Genomic DNA, 13,568 nt, shown 5'->3' on the forward strand with positions numbered 1-13,568 from the left:
GTGCAAGGAAGTCATGGAAAACTTGAGAAAAGCAATTTCTGAGGAGTATTGGGAGCAATAACCATATTACAGTAGGTCTAGGAAGTAATAATGGAAGGCAAGGAAATGTTTCTCATGACTATTGCTAGGAACCCCATTATTCCAAGCATCCAGAATTGAAAACTTGACTTCATCTTGGATCTGTTTCTTTCGTCTTCTGATGTGAATTCTAATTGCACAAGGACTTTTGCTTCTCTCTTGCTTCTCTTTGTCATTGCCTCTAAGAGGGCCACTCTTGTTCAATCCTGGGCTCATACTCCTGCACCTCAAATCCAGTTCCTATTTAGGGAAAATCATACTATACCTATTATTTAAGGCCCAGTTCAATTGCTGCTTATTTGATTAAATCTCCCAATAATTTCATACTCAAGCAATCTACTTTTCTCTAAACTCTTATAACACTTCATAGGTACCCTTTTATAATATTTATAACTTTCTGCCTTGAGTGTGACCGCCCACATAATTTTCTTATCTTCCTTCCTACATGTTAACTTCATTAGAGCAGAAGTCATATTTATTTTTACTTCATACATATTTCTCAAAACAACATCTAAGTACTTATTTTGTTTCTGCATGATTTTGAGCTTTTGGACCTTGGGCAACTCCCATCTAGGTCTTCTGAATATTATTCCTTCCAAAAAATGATGATAATATTATCTGTTCTGCCTATTTAATATTGTAGAATGATTTTCAGAATTTAAAAAAATTAATGTTTTTGAAAATGCTTTGAAAATGGTAGCATATATACCATTAAGATATAAACAATTTATTATTTACACTGTTATTGCCAATGCAGTGTAATACTGTTTTTATTATAGTAGTGATACTAATATGATTGTTCTATGTTAAAAATTGCTAGTCTATTTAGTTATGCAGCAATTCAGCCAATTAGTAGTTTAAAGTTTAATTTCTTCAATTCATGGCATATAACACCTGGGGTGAAGTGTCTGCCAATTTACTTTGATGAATAATTCAAGAAACAAATATTTTACTCAGAGACCATTTTTTTCCCTAGATGTTTATATTAGGAGATAGCGCTGGTGATTTTAATCGTGTCTTAAGCCCCATTCATCAATTTATTGCTCTTTTACTTTTTTAAGTGCAAAATTAATGTGTGCTTATTGTACAAATGCAATCCATTCTTAAGAGTATACATAATAACTAAAACTCCAATTCCTGGAATAACCACTGTTAAAAATGTTTGGTATGTTTATTTCTAGAAATTTGTTCTACATGCACACATATTTTTATTATTGTCAATGTTATTCTCTCTATATCTCTCTCTTTCCTCACCTCTGTGCTTGTATATATGTGCGTATGTATGTATATACACACAAAGGTGTGTATATATATATGTGTTTGTGTATGTGTGTGTGTGTGTATATATATATATATATATATATATATATGTAAAGTGTACATATAGGTTTTGTGGTAGGCATAATAACCCCCAATGATGTCCACACCCTATTCCTCAGAACATGTGATTATGTTACCTTACATGACAAAAGGGACTTTGCACATGCAATTAAGGTTAAGGATCTTGAGATGGGAAGATTATCCTGAATTATTTATTTGGGCCCAATACAATCTCATGAGTCTTTAGAAGTAGAAGAGGAAAGCTGAAAAGTGGGTCTGTGGAATCTAAAAAATAATATGAATGAATTTATTAGAAAACAGAAACAGACTCACAGATATAGAAAATAAACTTATCGTTATCGAAGGGGAAAGGAAGGAGGGTAAATTAGAAGTGTGAGATTAACAGATACACACCACTATATAAAATAGATAAACAATAAGTGTTTACTGTATAGCACAGGGAACTATATTCAATATATTGTAATAACCTATAATGGAAAAGAATCTGAAAAAAATATATATGTATATAACTGAATCACTTTGCTGCACACCTGAAACTAACACAATCTTATAAATCAACTATACTTCAATAGAAAAAAAAAAAGTGAGTCAGATGAATGTGACATGAGAAGGACTTGACCTGCCATTGCTGGCTTCAACGATGGAGGAAGGGGGCCATGAGCCTAATAATGCCGTGGCCTCTAGAAACTGGACCCTGCCCTCAGTTTATAGCAGGAAAATGCAGATCTCAGTCATGCAAATATGAGGCACTGAATTCTGCCAACTAATTGAATAAGCAGGGAAAGGGGATCTCCCCTAGAGCCTCCAGTAAGAAAGGCAGCCCTGCTGATACTTTGACCCTAGCCTAAAGAGACTTAAGTATGACTTCTACAGAACTGTCAGATAATAGATTTGTGTTGCTCAAGACACTAAATTTGTGATAATTTGATATGATAGTGATAGATGACACACAGATATAAATGTATTTCTGTAGCTATTTACATAGTTTTGCAACTTAATTTTTCTTAAAAAATATACATGGACACCTTTACATGTCATTTACAAAAAGGGCTCACTTATGCACACAGCTTTGCTCATTATGGGTGTAATTTTGTAGAAGAAATTGTTAAACATAGAATAGCTCACACAAAGAGTGGATATACCACTTTATCAGATGCAGCCAATTTGCCCTTCAAAAAGGTTCTTTCAACTAACATTTCCACCAATAATATATGAGAGTGACCATATTCCACATCTTAGCCCAAACTGGATGTTATCAGTTATTTTAATGCCATGGCCTTTACCTTTTCCAGGAATCAAAACTGCTTTTATGACTACTGAGTGTCATTATTCATTCTTTGAATCTCACATGTATTCTAATGTGACACGTTAGAGCAGTGGTCCCCAACTTTTTGGCACCAGGGACCAGTTTCATGGAAGACAATTTTTCCACTGACCGGAGTGGGGGGATGGTTTGGGGATGATTCAAGCACATTACATTTATTGTGCACTTTATTTCTATTATTATTACATTGTAATATATAATGAAATAATTATAAAACTCACCATAATGTTGACGGGGCAGAGCTCAGGTGGTAATGCGAGCGATGGGGAGCGGCTATAAATACAGATGGAGCTTCGCTCACCCACCTGCCGCTTACTTCCTGCTGTGTGGCCCAGCTCCTAACAGGCCATGGACTGGTACTGGTCTGTGGCCTGGGGGTTGGGGACCCCTGCGTTAGAGGGCCACACATGATTTTATGAGAATATCCTCTTGACCTAGTAGATTTTCTTGGTGTCTATGATGAATTAGCAGTAGAATATTAATTATTCACTCAGAAAATATTTAAATACAATTTTGAATAAAAGGTCCATATTTCTGAATCCCAAAGCTTTCTGCTAGGACTCAAGTGATGGGACAGCTAACTGTCCACATGTGATTGGATACTTCATGTACCACAGTTGATGTTGTTACCTACACTTGCCCTGATTCCCATTCCACTCTCCAGCCTCTTCCTACCACCACTACCCTTCCCACCCCAAGTTCTGATAGTATTAGTTCATAAGTAACTTAAATAAAAACATAAAAGGGGCCTTGGTATATTTTATGAACACATAACAGCTAATATGCAGTGAGTTAAGTCTGCAGTCAATAGAGGACTCACAAAATAGAATAGCTTTCACAAAGAGTAGGTAAACTTTATGAGAGAAGCCTTTCATGGGGAATTTATTTAAAATTACATTTGCTTACCAGGTATCCCCAAATCTCTCCTAGATTCTTCTTAGATTTTTAAAATCATGAAATATTTTGAAATCTACATTAAAATTTACTTTTGAAATATACTTTAAAATATAAAATACAGGTACCTACAATCCACTTAAAATTTAGTCATATTTGCCTGAGACTTTTTTTCTTGTTTATGTGAATATTTTTTGGTACCTCTTCTAAAACTGTCTGTACTTAATGAGTTGTTGCTATTATTTATATTGTTGCCTTTGTTGTTTGGCTTTAAATTCTCTCTTTGCTTTTGACACTTAAAGTTCTCTCTTTCAGCTCTGTTGCATATTAAAACCAAACAGTTTGCAATTACATTTTACTCAGCATCTCTGTGTGGGGCAAGGGGGGCTATCCACATTGATTAGTGCACCCAGTGTTACATTCACCAGAAGTTTTCTCTTGAAATTTAAAGTAAGGTTCATGTGAAGAATTGGTGCTTTTCCTTTCCTCCTGATAATGGCATCTCAGGCTACACTGACAGAAGAACACCTTCAAAAATAGAATGTATTCTGCACTGGCAACTCAGTCGTTTATTTTGGATGCTAAGTTATACAGAGAATTTTTAAAGAGGTCAAAATACTCCTTTCTAAAAACTTGGAATGAAAATTAGAAACATATTCATTTATTTTTAGGGCTTTCTTGTAGAAGTGGGGTTATAGTGTTTTCTGGAGCTCCACAAAGAGTTAGGACCAGTGTACAGAAGGAATAGGGAAACTCATTTGGGTACAGTTTGGGAAAGCTTTGCATCAATTTGTCCTGACTTTATGAGAATCATTTGCCTATTCTTGGCTGTTTCAGAGCAAAGTCTAGCAACCACATGTCTGGAGTGGAAGAAGAGATTGTTCTACTAAGAGAAATCTTGTCCAGCCACATGCTAAAATCCTGAGTGGCCATAACCCCAACAAAGCCCCAGTAGATGCAAACCTGATATAATCAAAGGGAGAATTAATGAGCCTAAGCCACGTACCTCCAGTCAGTTAGCATATTCAGACCTGCAGATGAGTATAAGTAGGGGTTATCGCTGAGCTGTTCACAGTAGAAGCTGGAGGGAAAAGAAATCTCAGGTCAGGAGGCAGAGATAGAAGTAGGAAGAGGAATTGTGTGGGGACTTTGAACATATGTAGGAAGAAATCAAAATCAAAAGAAATTTTGGAGAAAAGCTTGAGAGAAGCCAAAATCTTCTATTCCTTGGTAAACCCAATCTAAAATTTCCTCACTTTCCTTTTTTAATGCAATAAATATCACTGATACTCATCTGAAAAATACTTTTGAAGTCAATACTTCCTCATTCTTTTGATAGCTCTTTCTGTACTTTTCATGAGCAAATTGCAGGGAATATAAAAGTTAATGTTGCAGAATGAAAATACTTCATATCTTGCAATACATTCTAAATCTATAAAAGCAGTTAAAATGTATGTATACAGCTATGTTTTTAATACATCTTTTTGAGAGCAGATTATATTTTTCTAATGAATCATAAAATATCATTGAGAGATAGTACTTTACAGCATATATATGTATTTTCTCCTCTGTGAAATCATAAATGGCAATTTGACAAGTTCTGCTTTTATTGTTGCACTTTTCTCATTTCAAAAGATGATTAAACATACTCAGAGAATTTATTCTGAAAGAAGCAGGAGTAAAAAAATATTACCATCAAGTTACCACACGCATGAATAAACACACACACACACACACACACACACACACACAGTGCTTTGTTTCTTATTCAGTCAATAAAGGATGAATTTTTGGCCACTAGATAATTCAATTAAATATATTTGAAGACTTGCTACATGAAATGCATTGAACTAGGTGCTATAAAAATACACAAGTGAGTGGAAAAAAAGCCTGCCTTATAGGAGCACAAACTCTTTTGAACATACCATAAAATATTATTGAAGTAACCCAAGCAGTGTTAAGTGGATAATTAATATAATTAATGACAGCGTATAGCTCTGTATCTCTTGGTAGATGGCAAGCTCCTAGAAGACAGACATTTCTTATGAATTGAAGTAGTCTATAGAAGTCACCCCCACACCAAATTTTGAATAAATGCATAATCAAATAAAGCCAATTATCATAAAACTAACATATGGAGCAATCTCAACAAACCAAAACCAATCAAAACAACCAGAATGAGATTTGGTAAATAAAAACACCTGGTTAAGTCAATGTAATTAGTTTTAACTCTGTGGATATATTTGAAGAATGCTGTTTCACATCCCAAGAACCTTCTCAAGTCTATATTAAAAAAGAATATACAATATATCTACTGTCTTTCTCTTCACACACTATTTTTAGACCAACCTGGGCATCTTATAATTAATGTAATGTTTACTGAATCCCTCCTGTTCATTGCTTCAGTTATCCAACACATTCATTGAACACTCTATTAGTTTCCTATGACTGCTGGAACAAATTACTACCAACTTGGTAGCTTAAAAAAACATACCTTTATTTTTTTGCCGCTCTGGAAGTCCGAAGTCTGAAGTCAATTTCACTGGGCTGAAATCAGGGTGTTGGCATGGTCACTCTCCCTTCGGAGACTTAGGGGAGAATCTGTTTTCTTGCTTTTTCCAGTGTCCAGAAATGCATTCCTTGCATCTCTTTACTTGTGGCCCCTTCCTCAATCTTCAAAGTCAGCAGCATAGCATTTTGTTTCAATAAACACACTGCCTTTTTCTCTGTCAAATCTCCTTCTGTCTGCCACCTATAAGGACAGTTGTGATGACAGGACCCACCCAGGTAATCCTTAGCTCCAGATCCTTAATCACATCTGCAAAGTCACCTTTGCCATATGAAGTAACATTCATAGGTTCAGGGGAGATTAGGACCTAAATATCTTTGGGGGCCATTATTCATCCTACTACAAGCACCTACTATGTGTTGCATGTAGGAGACACAGCTGTGAGTCAGACATCTCTGTACCTCCACTCATGGAGCTTGAGATGATGGAAGGAAGAAAAGATGTACAAGGCACAGACCTGCTTTTTAATTGGGTTCTCTAACAGAAAAATTTTTTATCAGAGAATAAGTTCATGTCTTTTCTTCTTTTCTTTTAAGAGAAATTGACAGCTACTTCTTATAATAAGCAGGCACAGAAAATCCCCAGCTACTTAGAATAAGCAGGCACAGAAGGATCACCTTACGACAGATACTGTTAAGAAGAATTACTTGTGGACTCTCATATATAAACAGAGGATGAGTGGGCTCATCTATCTTAGGAAATAGAAGCCTTTTTTTTTTTTTTCCAGTGACTTTGCAAACTGTTCCTTTTTTATGTCAGGAGAGTGTGGTGTTATGGCAGAAGAACGGTTGGGTCAATTTGGTTAAGGAACCTAAAGCATCCTGGAAAGGAAGAAACTCAAACACTAATGCCTTAGGAAATGAATCTGTAAAGCTTGGGTTTAAGTGGTGTAAAATTTTCAGTTTGGCTGATTAGGGTATGAAACTAACACACTATCACAATACATGACACTTCCTTCCCTCAAAACACCAAGAGGCTCTGGATCAACCTGTGAAGTAGTTTCCCCACTCAGGAAGTGTTGCATATCCCTGCTGGCTCAGCTTTCAACTAAAGGCATGCATCTGTCTCAACTGCCACCATGCCTGTGAAAGGAACAGGGTGTCTCTCATGAGAGATGGCCCATACCCAGTCACTGGTGCATTTACATCTAGCAGCACCAGTCAACCAGAGGTGAACATCCTGCCACTTCTGTATGGGAAGGTATGACACTGGAGCTCTCTCCCATCTCCATCACGCAGGAGTGCCGTGATCCGGGCAAGTGCTTGAATCAGAAAATGAAAAGAGCCTTTGTCAAGACATTTGGCCAGTCTAGTTGCTGTCTTAGTTTGTCCAGGGATGCTATAACCAAATACCATAGACCAGATGGCTTATAAACATCATTTATTTTTCACAGTTCTGGAGGCTGGAAGTCCAAGATTAAGGTGCCAGTATGGTGAGGTGAGGATCCTCTTCTGGGTCGTAGACTTCTAGTTTTATCCTCATATGGCAGAAATGGGCAAGTGATCTCTCTGAAGCCTCTTTTATGAAGGCACTAATCCCATTCATGAGACCTCTGCTCTCATGGCCCCACCTTCTAATAGCATCACCTGGGGAAGCTAAGGAGATACAGACATATAAACTGGGCGTAGCTAAGCAGATTATTCCAGCCCAAAACCTGAATCTTGAAGAAATGAGACAAATAATGCAGGCAGAATTGAGAAATTATTCATGGTGGTATCAACAACTTTGAGGGTTCAGTACATCCCTGAAAGTATCAGTGTCCTAATCTGTATTGTTGTATGAAGCTGTGCTCCCAACTCCCAGCCCTTCTGGGTTCCTATCCATTGCCATTGCCTAAAGGACTAGCCTTCACCTTCATGCTGTACTCTGTAGCTTTTCACATAAAGCCTATCTGTGTTTTAGCTGCCAGATTCAGTTTCTATTCCCTGCAAAAAATAACTCTGACTGATGGGAGTGGAGAGGATGTGGACAGGAACTGAGAAGACATCTCAGGTGAGTGGAGAGAGAATGGCATGATTGCCTCGGAGACTCTAATAAAACCTCCAAGACTGGAGGGGAAAAAAAGACTTGAAATACAGCTGGCCCTCTGTATCTGCAGGTTCCACATCTGCAAATTCAAACTCAGGTTGAAAATTATTTTAAAATAATTAAAATTCCAGAAAGTTCCAAAAAGCAAAACTTGAATTTGCTGCACTCCAACAACTATTTAGATAGCACTTACATTGTATTTACAACTATTTATATAGTGTTAACATTGAATTAGGTATTATAAATAATCTAGACATGATTTAAAGTATAAGGGAAGATGTTCCTGGGTTATATGCAAATAGTATGCCATTTTATATAAGGTTCTTGAGCATCCACAGGTCTTAGTATGGGATGTTGGTTCTGGAACCAATGAATCCCCTGCAGATACTGAGGGGCAACTGTATTAAGGAGACAGACAGTAGGACAGTTTGGGGACTAGAACAAACATATTGGGAAGTAGGGTTAAATAATAACGACTAAGTAACCTAATTTTTCACTCTATTATCACCCAAAAAAATTGTTTGTTGAATTCTGGTTACATGACGACAATTTTTGTTGGCTCCGGACACATAAAGATAAAAATGGCAAAATCTATGTTGTCAAGGAGACACTAGTCTTTTCCAGTGCAGTAGGGAATTTCAGGACACAAACACCTTTCAGCTTTTAATTTGACCATTTAGATAACTCTCTCTCTCTAGGGCAAATTATTGTCACCCATTTATCAGTTTTAAAAATTGATAGAAATAGAAATTGAGTAATGTTTCCAATATCATAGAATCCTAGAAGAATGAAAGTAAGGGAGTGTGGGCCCTGAGGGTTGTATTCTCTATTTTAAGAACACATACCTATTTGCTAGTTATGGTTATTATAAATTTATAAGTTTACTGTGAAAAAATATAATACAGAAAAGAGGGGGTTGAAAATCCATATATGATAACAGAAAGGCTGGTGCCACCAAAATCTGCCTTGCTAGTTACCACTTGACCCAGCTGTCCCTAGGCACATTATCAACTTGGACTCTCAGAAAACCCTTCTTCCTGGAATACACAGGCCTGCATTAAAATTCTACTGCTACAATTCTAATATTCCTCTTGAAACTGTAATCAAATAGAATAGGGAGCTTAAAGCCTGAAGTGGTATAAATTCACTAGCCAATCAGAAAAGGAACATGACAAAATGTATCTCTCATGACCAAGAGGACACTGATAGCTCACCTTTTTCCAAATCCCCTATTACTGCAAGAGAAGAAAAGAACTAGAAAGACATGCACTAAGTTATAAAACAAAACTGCATGATGCAGAGCTGGGAAATAACACTAGTGCATGGAAGACAAACAGGGGCTTTCTTATATAGAGCACTGATGAGATTGTCCAAACCTAGTCCTCACTCATAGATGGATGCCACAAATGGGTGGTTTCCCAATCTGTCCGCAAGCCACAGTGGCATACACTGTGGTTTTCATTCATCTCCCAGCATAGCTGCAGGAGCCCCAGTTTCCTGAAGACTCTATATAGTGGTGTGTTGTGGTGAATTGAAATTAATTAGCTAGGGAAGAGCTTCTCATCTAGGGTGCCATTAATGTGTTACAGGTATGCCAATATATCACTCTTTTGAACCCTAGGATTTACCACATAGGGTCTGGGATAGTCAGAGTTGCAGATCCACCATGTTCACTGCGAGTAGGCTGTTTGCCTCAATGTTTCATGAAAATATGATTTTCTCTGTTTGACAAAATGTGAACAAGGATGGAAAGCACTAGGCAGAACCACCACTCACTAGCCTGTCTAAACCAGTAAGTCTGGGAAAGTCTGGGGACACAATTCAGTCAGTATATACATTGAACCTCAGTAGACCTCTGCCAATTCCATTCCAATTAAATCCAAGTAGGGATTTTTATGGATCTTGGCTGACTCATCTTAAAGTTTATATGAAAAAGTAAAGAGACAAGAATAGCTTAGGAAATTTTAGAGAAGAAACATAAGGAAGAGGGGCTCGCAAAATGTTTGGATACATAGAATTGAGTGCATGGTCGTTCATTAAGTTATCTGTACTTTTCTGTGTTTAAAATATTTTGTAATTAAGCGTTAAAACTTTTAGAAGAAAATAAAAGAGAATAGCTTATGGCCTCTGGTTGGGAAGACCCTTGTAAACAAGAAAGCAAAAAGCACAAAATTATAATCTAAAAAATTGTTAAATTCAACTAGCAGTACCTTAAAATATACAGCTTTTGGTCAACAAAAGATACCGTAAAAAGTTGAAAGACAATCCACAAGCTAAGAGAAGCTGTTCGTAACACGTATGACTGACAAGAGGGAAGTACTTAAGCTTTAAAAATATATAAAGATTATCAACAAATTAATTTTCAAAAACAATCAAGCCAACAAAATGAGCCAAAATTGAGAACAGGCATTTCACAGAAACCCAAATAGCCACTAAGCATATAAAGATGCACAATCCTATTAGCAAGGGGGAAAATGCAAATTAAAAGATCAATCAGATGCTACCACCAGGCGAAAGTTTTAAAATCTAACAACAGCGTGGGTGTTATGGATAATGATGTGCCAGCCTAGTCCATGTGAAATGGATTTGTGTGTAGCTGAATCTCAAAACCTGAATGTGCAGTGAAAAAAGAAGTTAGAGGAAAAGATGTAGTATAACTTACATAAAAATACAACACCAGGATAGCTATATTTTTAGGGACTTATACATATATAACTTTTCAAAAAAGCAAGTAAAGGAGTAATATAAAACTTAAAATAATAATTATGTCTGGCTGGGAGGGAAAGAGATACTTTTAAAGAGGCCTCTTAAAAGGCTTCAAAAATGCTGGTACTTTTCTGAATCTTCAGGTATGTAGTGGGTACCTGGGTATTCCTTTTATTATTCTTTAAAATGTGCACATATGGGATACATTCACATATGTATATTTAACAATTAAAATTTGTTTAAAAGATCCAGTGAGATTTTAAGGAGAGCCCTTACAAAATCGTTCGCATTAGCAACTTCTAGGCTGTGAGGATTTCCTTGTTACTATGTAACCAAACAAAATAGAGAATTCTCTTGGCTTCTGAGGCTGATGTAAGGTGAAAAACCTTCAGCTGTAACCCCTATTTCAAAAGTTCTTGCTCTTCGCAGCTGCCTCATTGTTCTCAATTATTTCTATAAGTATTCCAACACAAACGTGATTTTATAAATATGTTTGCAAATTAAAAATGTCATCTGTTTACTTTTTAGCTTTCAAGTAAAGTTTCATTTTTTTTTAAAGGGCAAGCGGTTCCTTAATTAAAAAAATTTGAAAACAGCCAGTGTCCTCCAGTTAAAAGCAACTTTTGGACACCTCACATCAAATACAGCTGTCCTTTATTAGTGAAAGCTTCCCAGCAGAACCTTAGAAAACCAGTTTCTAACAGAGGAATGAGTCATCTCTAGTTGGGAAAAGAGTATGCGAGTCCAGCCCAACTCTACTCTGCGCCTTTTCTCCACTCGTACGAGACGCCCAGAAAATGCTCTCCCTTTTCTCACCCACACCCCTTCCAGTCCCTCACACACCCCAGGGGTTTCTGCCTGGAAACCAGAGACCCGCCCACTCAGTGAGCCCCGCCCCATCCCGGCCCCGCCCCTCGGGGCTCCCGGAAAGCTCTGCGAGCGCTCTTCGGGAGGCAGGGCTGCTCGGGCTCGCAGCAGGGCCGCTGTGGGCTCTCTGTACTCCGAGCTTCAACGTCTCGGGCGGCCGAGTCTCTACTGGTGGCTGAATTCCTAGACCCTGGTGAGTGGCTGGAGGATTCTGGGCCCTGCAGATGAGGTTTTGGCCGGTACCAGGGCCACCCCCCAGCGCCTGCGCGCTCACCCGCCAGCCAATCTGCTCGCCTGCAGACGGCCTTTGACCTTGCGCCCCTCCGACTGGCGGCTGGGGGCTTCAAGCTGCGAGCTGTGGGACCTTGGGACACCCTACTCTGTCACTCTTACCCCTTACTTTGTCTGGGTTAGTTTTATTGCCTTCTATATTACTACTTTATCTCGACCCTGCTGGCGTCGTCTCTGCCACTTCTTTGGAGCGGAACGTCCTGTCGCCTCTGTTTTCCCTTCCCTCCCCAGCAAGCTGGGTATTTCGGGAGTGACGGAAGCCTTTCAGAGCCGTGTCCTTTAGTCCCCAAACTCGGCCTTGAGCCTTGCGGGCAAGTGGGAAGGTCGAGGCCTACCGGGCTTGGGCTATAGCAGGAAGGTGGCGGGCTCCGGTCTCCAGCCGCCCGGCCGTCCGGAGAGGAGAGCGATGGGGGGGAGGCCGAGGCAGAAATGGGTTTTCCATTCACCTGTTCACACGTTTGGCACTATCATCTTAGACTGTACTCGTTTGCTAAATCGCAGGGTGCAACTCTGCTGGAATAGTATCTTTTCCCATTTTCTAAAGGAGCAAATTGAAATTTAGTCAGTTAGGATAGTTTGTTTCCGCTTCAATGTTGCAAGACCCTGCGGATGAGAGTTAAGGGAAAATGCGGAAGTGCTTAAAAAAATAAAACAAGGGAGGAAAATGTTAATTATATGACCTTAAAAAAAGGCAAATTGGACTGGAATGGGTTGATTATGGTAAAGTATTTAGACAATAGTTTGAAAGAAAAATACAAAATAAAATCTAGGTATTGGTAATATTAAGTTACGTTGTTTGCACATCGTTTTCATGACAATGTGTTACTCCCTTCATGTTGAGCTATATGTAAACCATGAAAAAATAGTGTTGTGTAGTGAATCTTGTGGATTTTCAGGTTTTATGCATAAAACATTACCAGAGCTGCTGGCTTTTAGTCCCACAATGAATAGTAAGTGTATGATAAGATAATAAGCTTTCTTCAGATTAAATTTGGACTACAGTTTATGAGTAGGTAACAGATCGTTGTTTTCTAAATCCATAATCTTTAAATGAAAACATGACCACATGTCAGCAGTTTTCATCTGTCACAAAATTTATGGTGTTGTATTCTCTAAACTTGATTTGTCTAAAATGTTGTAGGAAGGTGGAATAAGATGAGGACAAGAGCTTGAATTCTAGAGCCATACTTCTCAGCTCCTTGCTAGTTGCTTAAACTCAGACAGGTTACTTAGCCATTTGTTAGCCCAGAGACTTGGAAAAAGTTACCAAATGCTTTGTACCTTAGTTCAGTCATCTGTAAAATGGTATTAAAAAGAAGTTCTACATCATAGGTTGTTGGGAAGATTAAAATGGAAAGATGAGATTATGCTTAACTGAATTTCTGTTAACGAAGGGGTACAAGTGTTTACATTAAAACCAACCTAATCAAGGAACTCGTGGTACAGAAATGGATTTTGAAAGCTCCAGGT

General features: G+C 38.0%; 1 protein-coding gene across 1 annotated transcript in view; it reads left to right on the forward strand.

Moving 5' to 3' along the window:
* The first annotated feature begins 11,835 nt into the window (after positions 1 to 11,835).
* Positions 11,836 to 13,568, forward strand: part of MANEA (mannosidase endo-alpha) — a 74,148-nt gene continuing 72,415 nt past the window's right edge. The window contains exon 1 of the mRNA XM_022552790.2: positions 11,836 to 12,000. The gene's annotated coding sequence lies outside the window, so the exon portion shown is untranslated. The remainder of the gene's footprint in view (positions 12,001 to 13,568) is intronic.

This window comes from Delphinapterus leucas, chromosome 12 (assembly GCF_059928025.1).
Source record: "Delphinapterus leucas isolate spDelLeu-1000000601 "Yukka" chromosome 12, BTC_Dleu_Yukka2, whole genome shotgun sequence".
Lineage (NCBI taxonomy): Eukaryota > Metazoa > Chordata > Mammalia > Artiodactyla > Monodontidae > Delphinapterus > Delphinapterus leucas.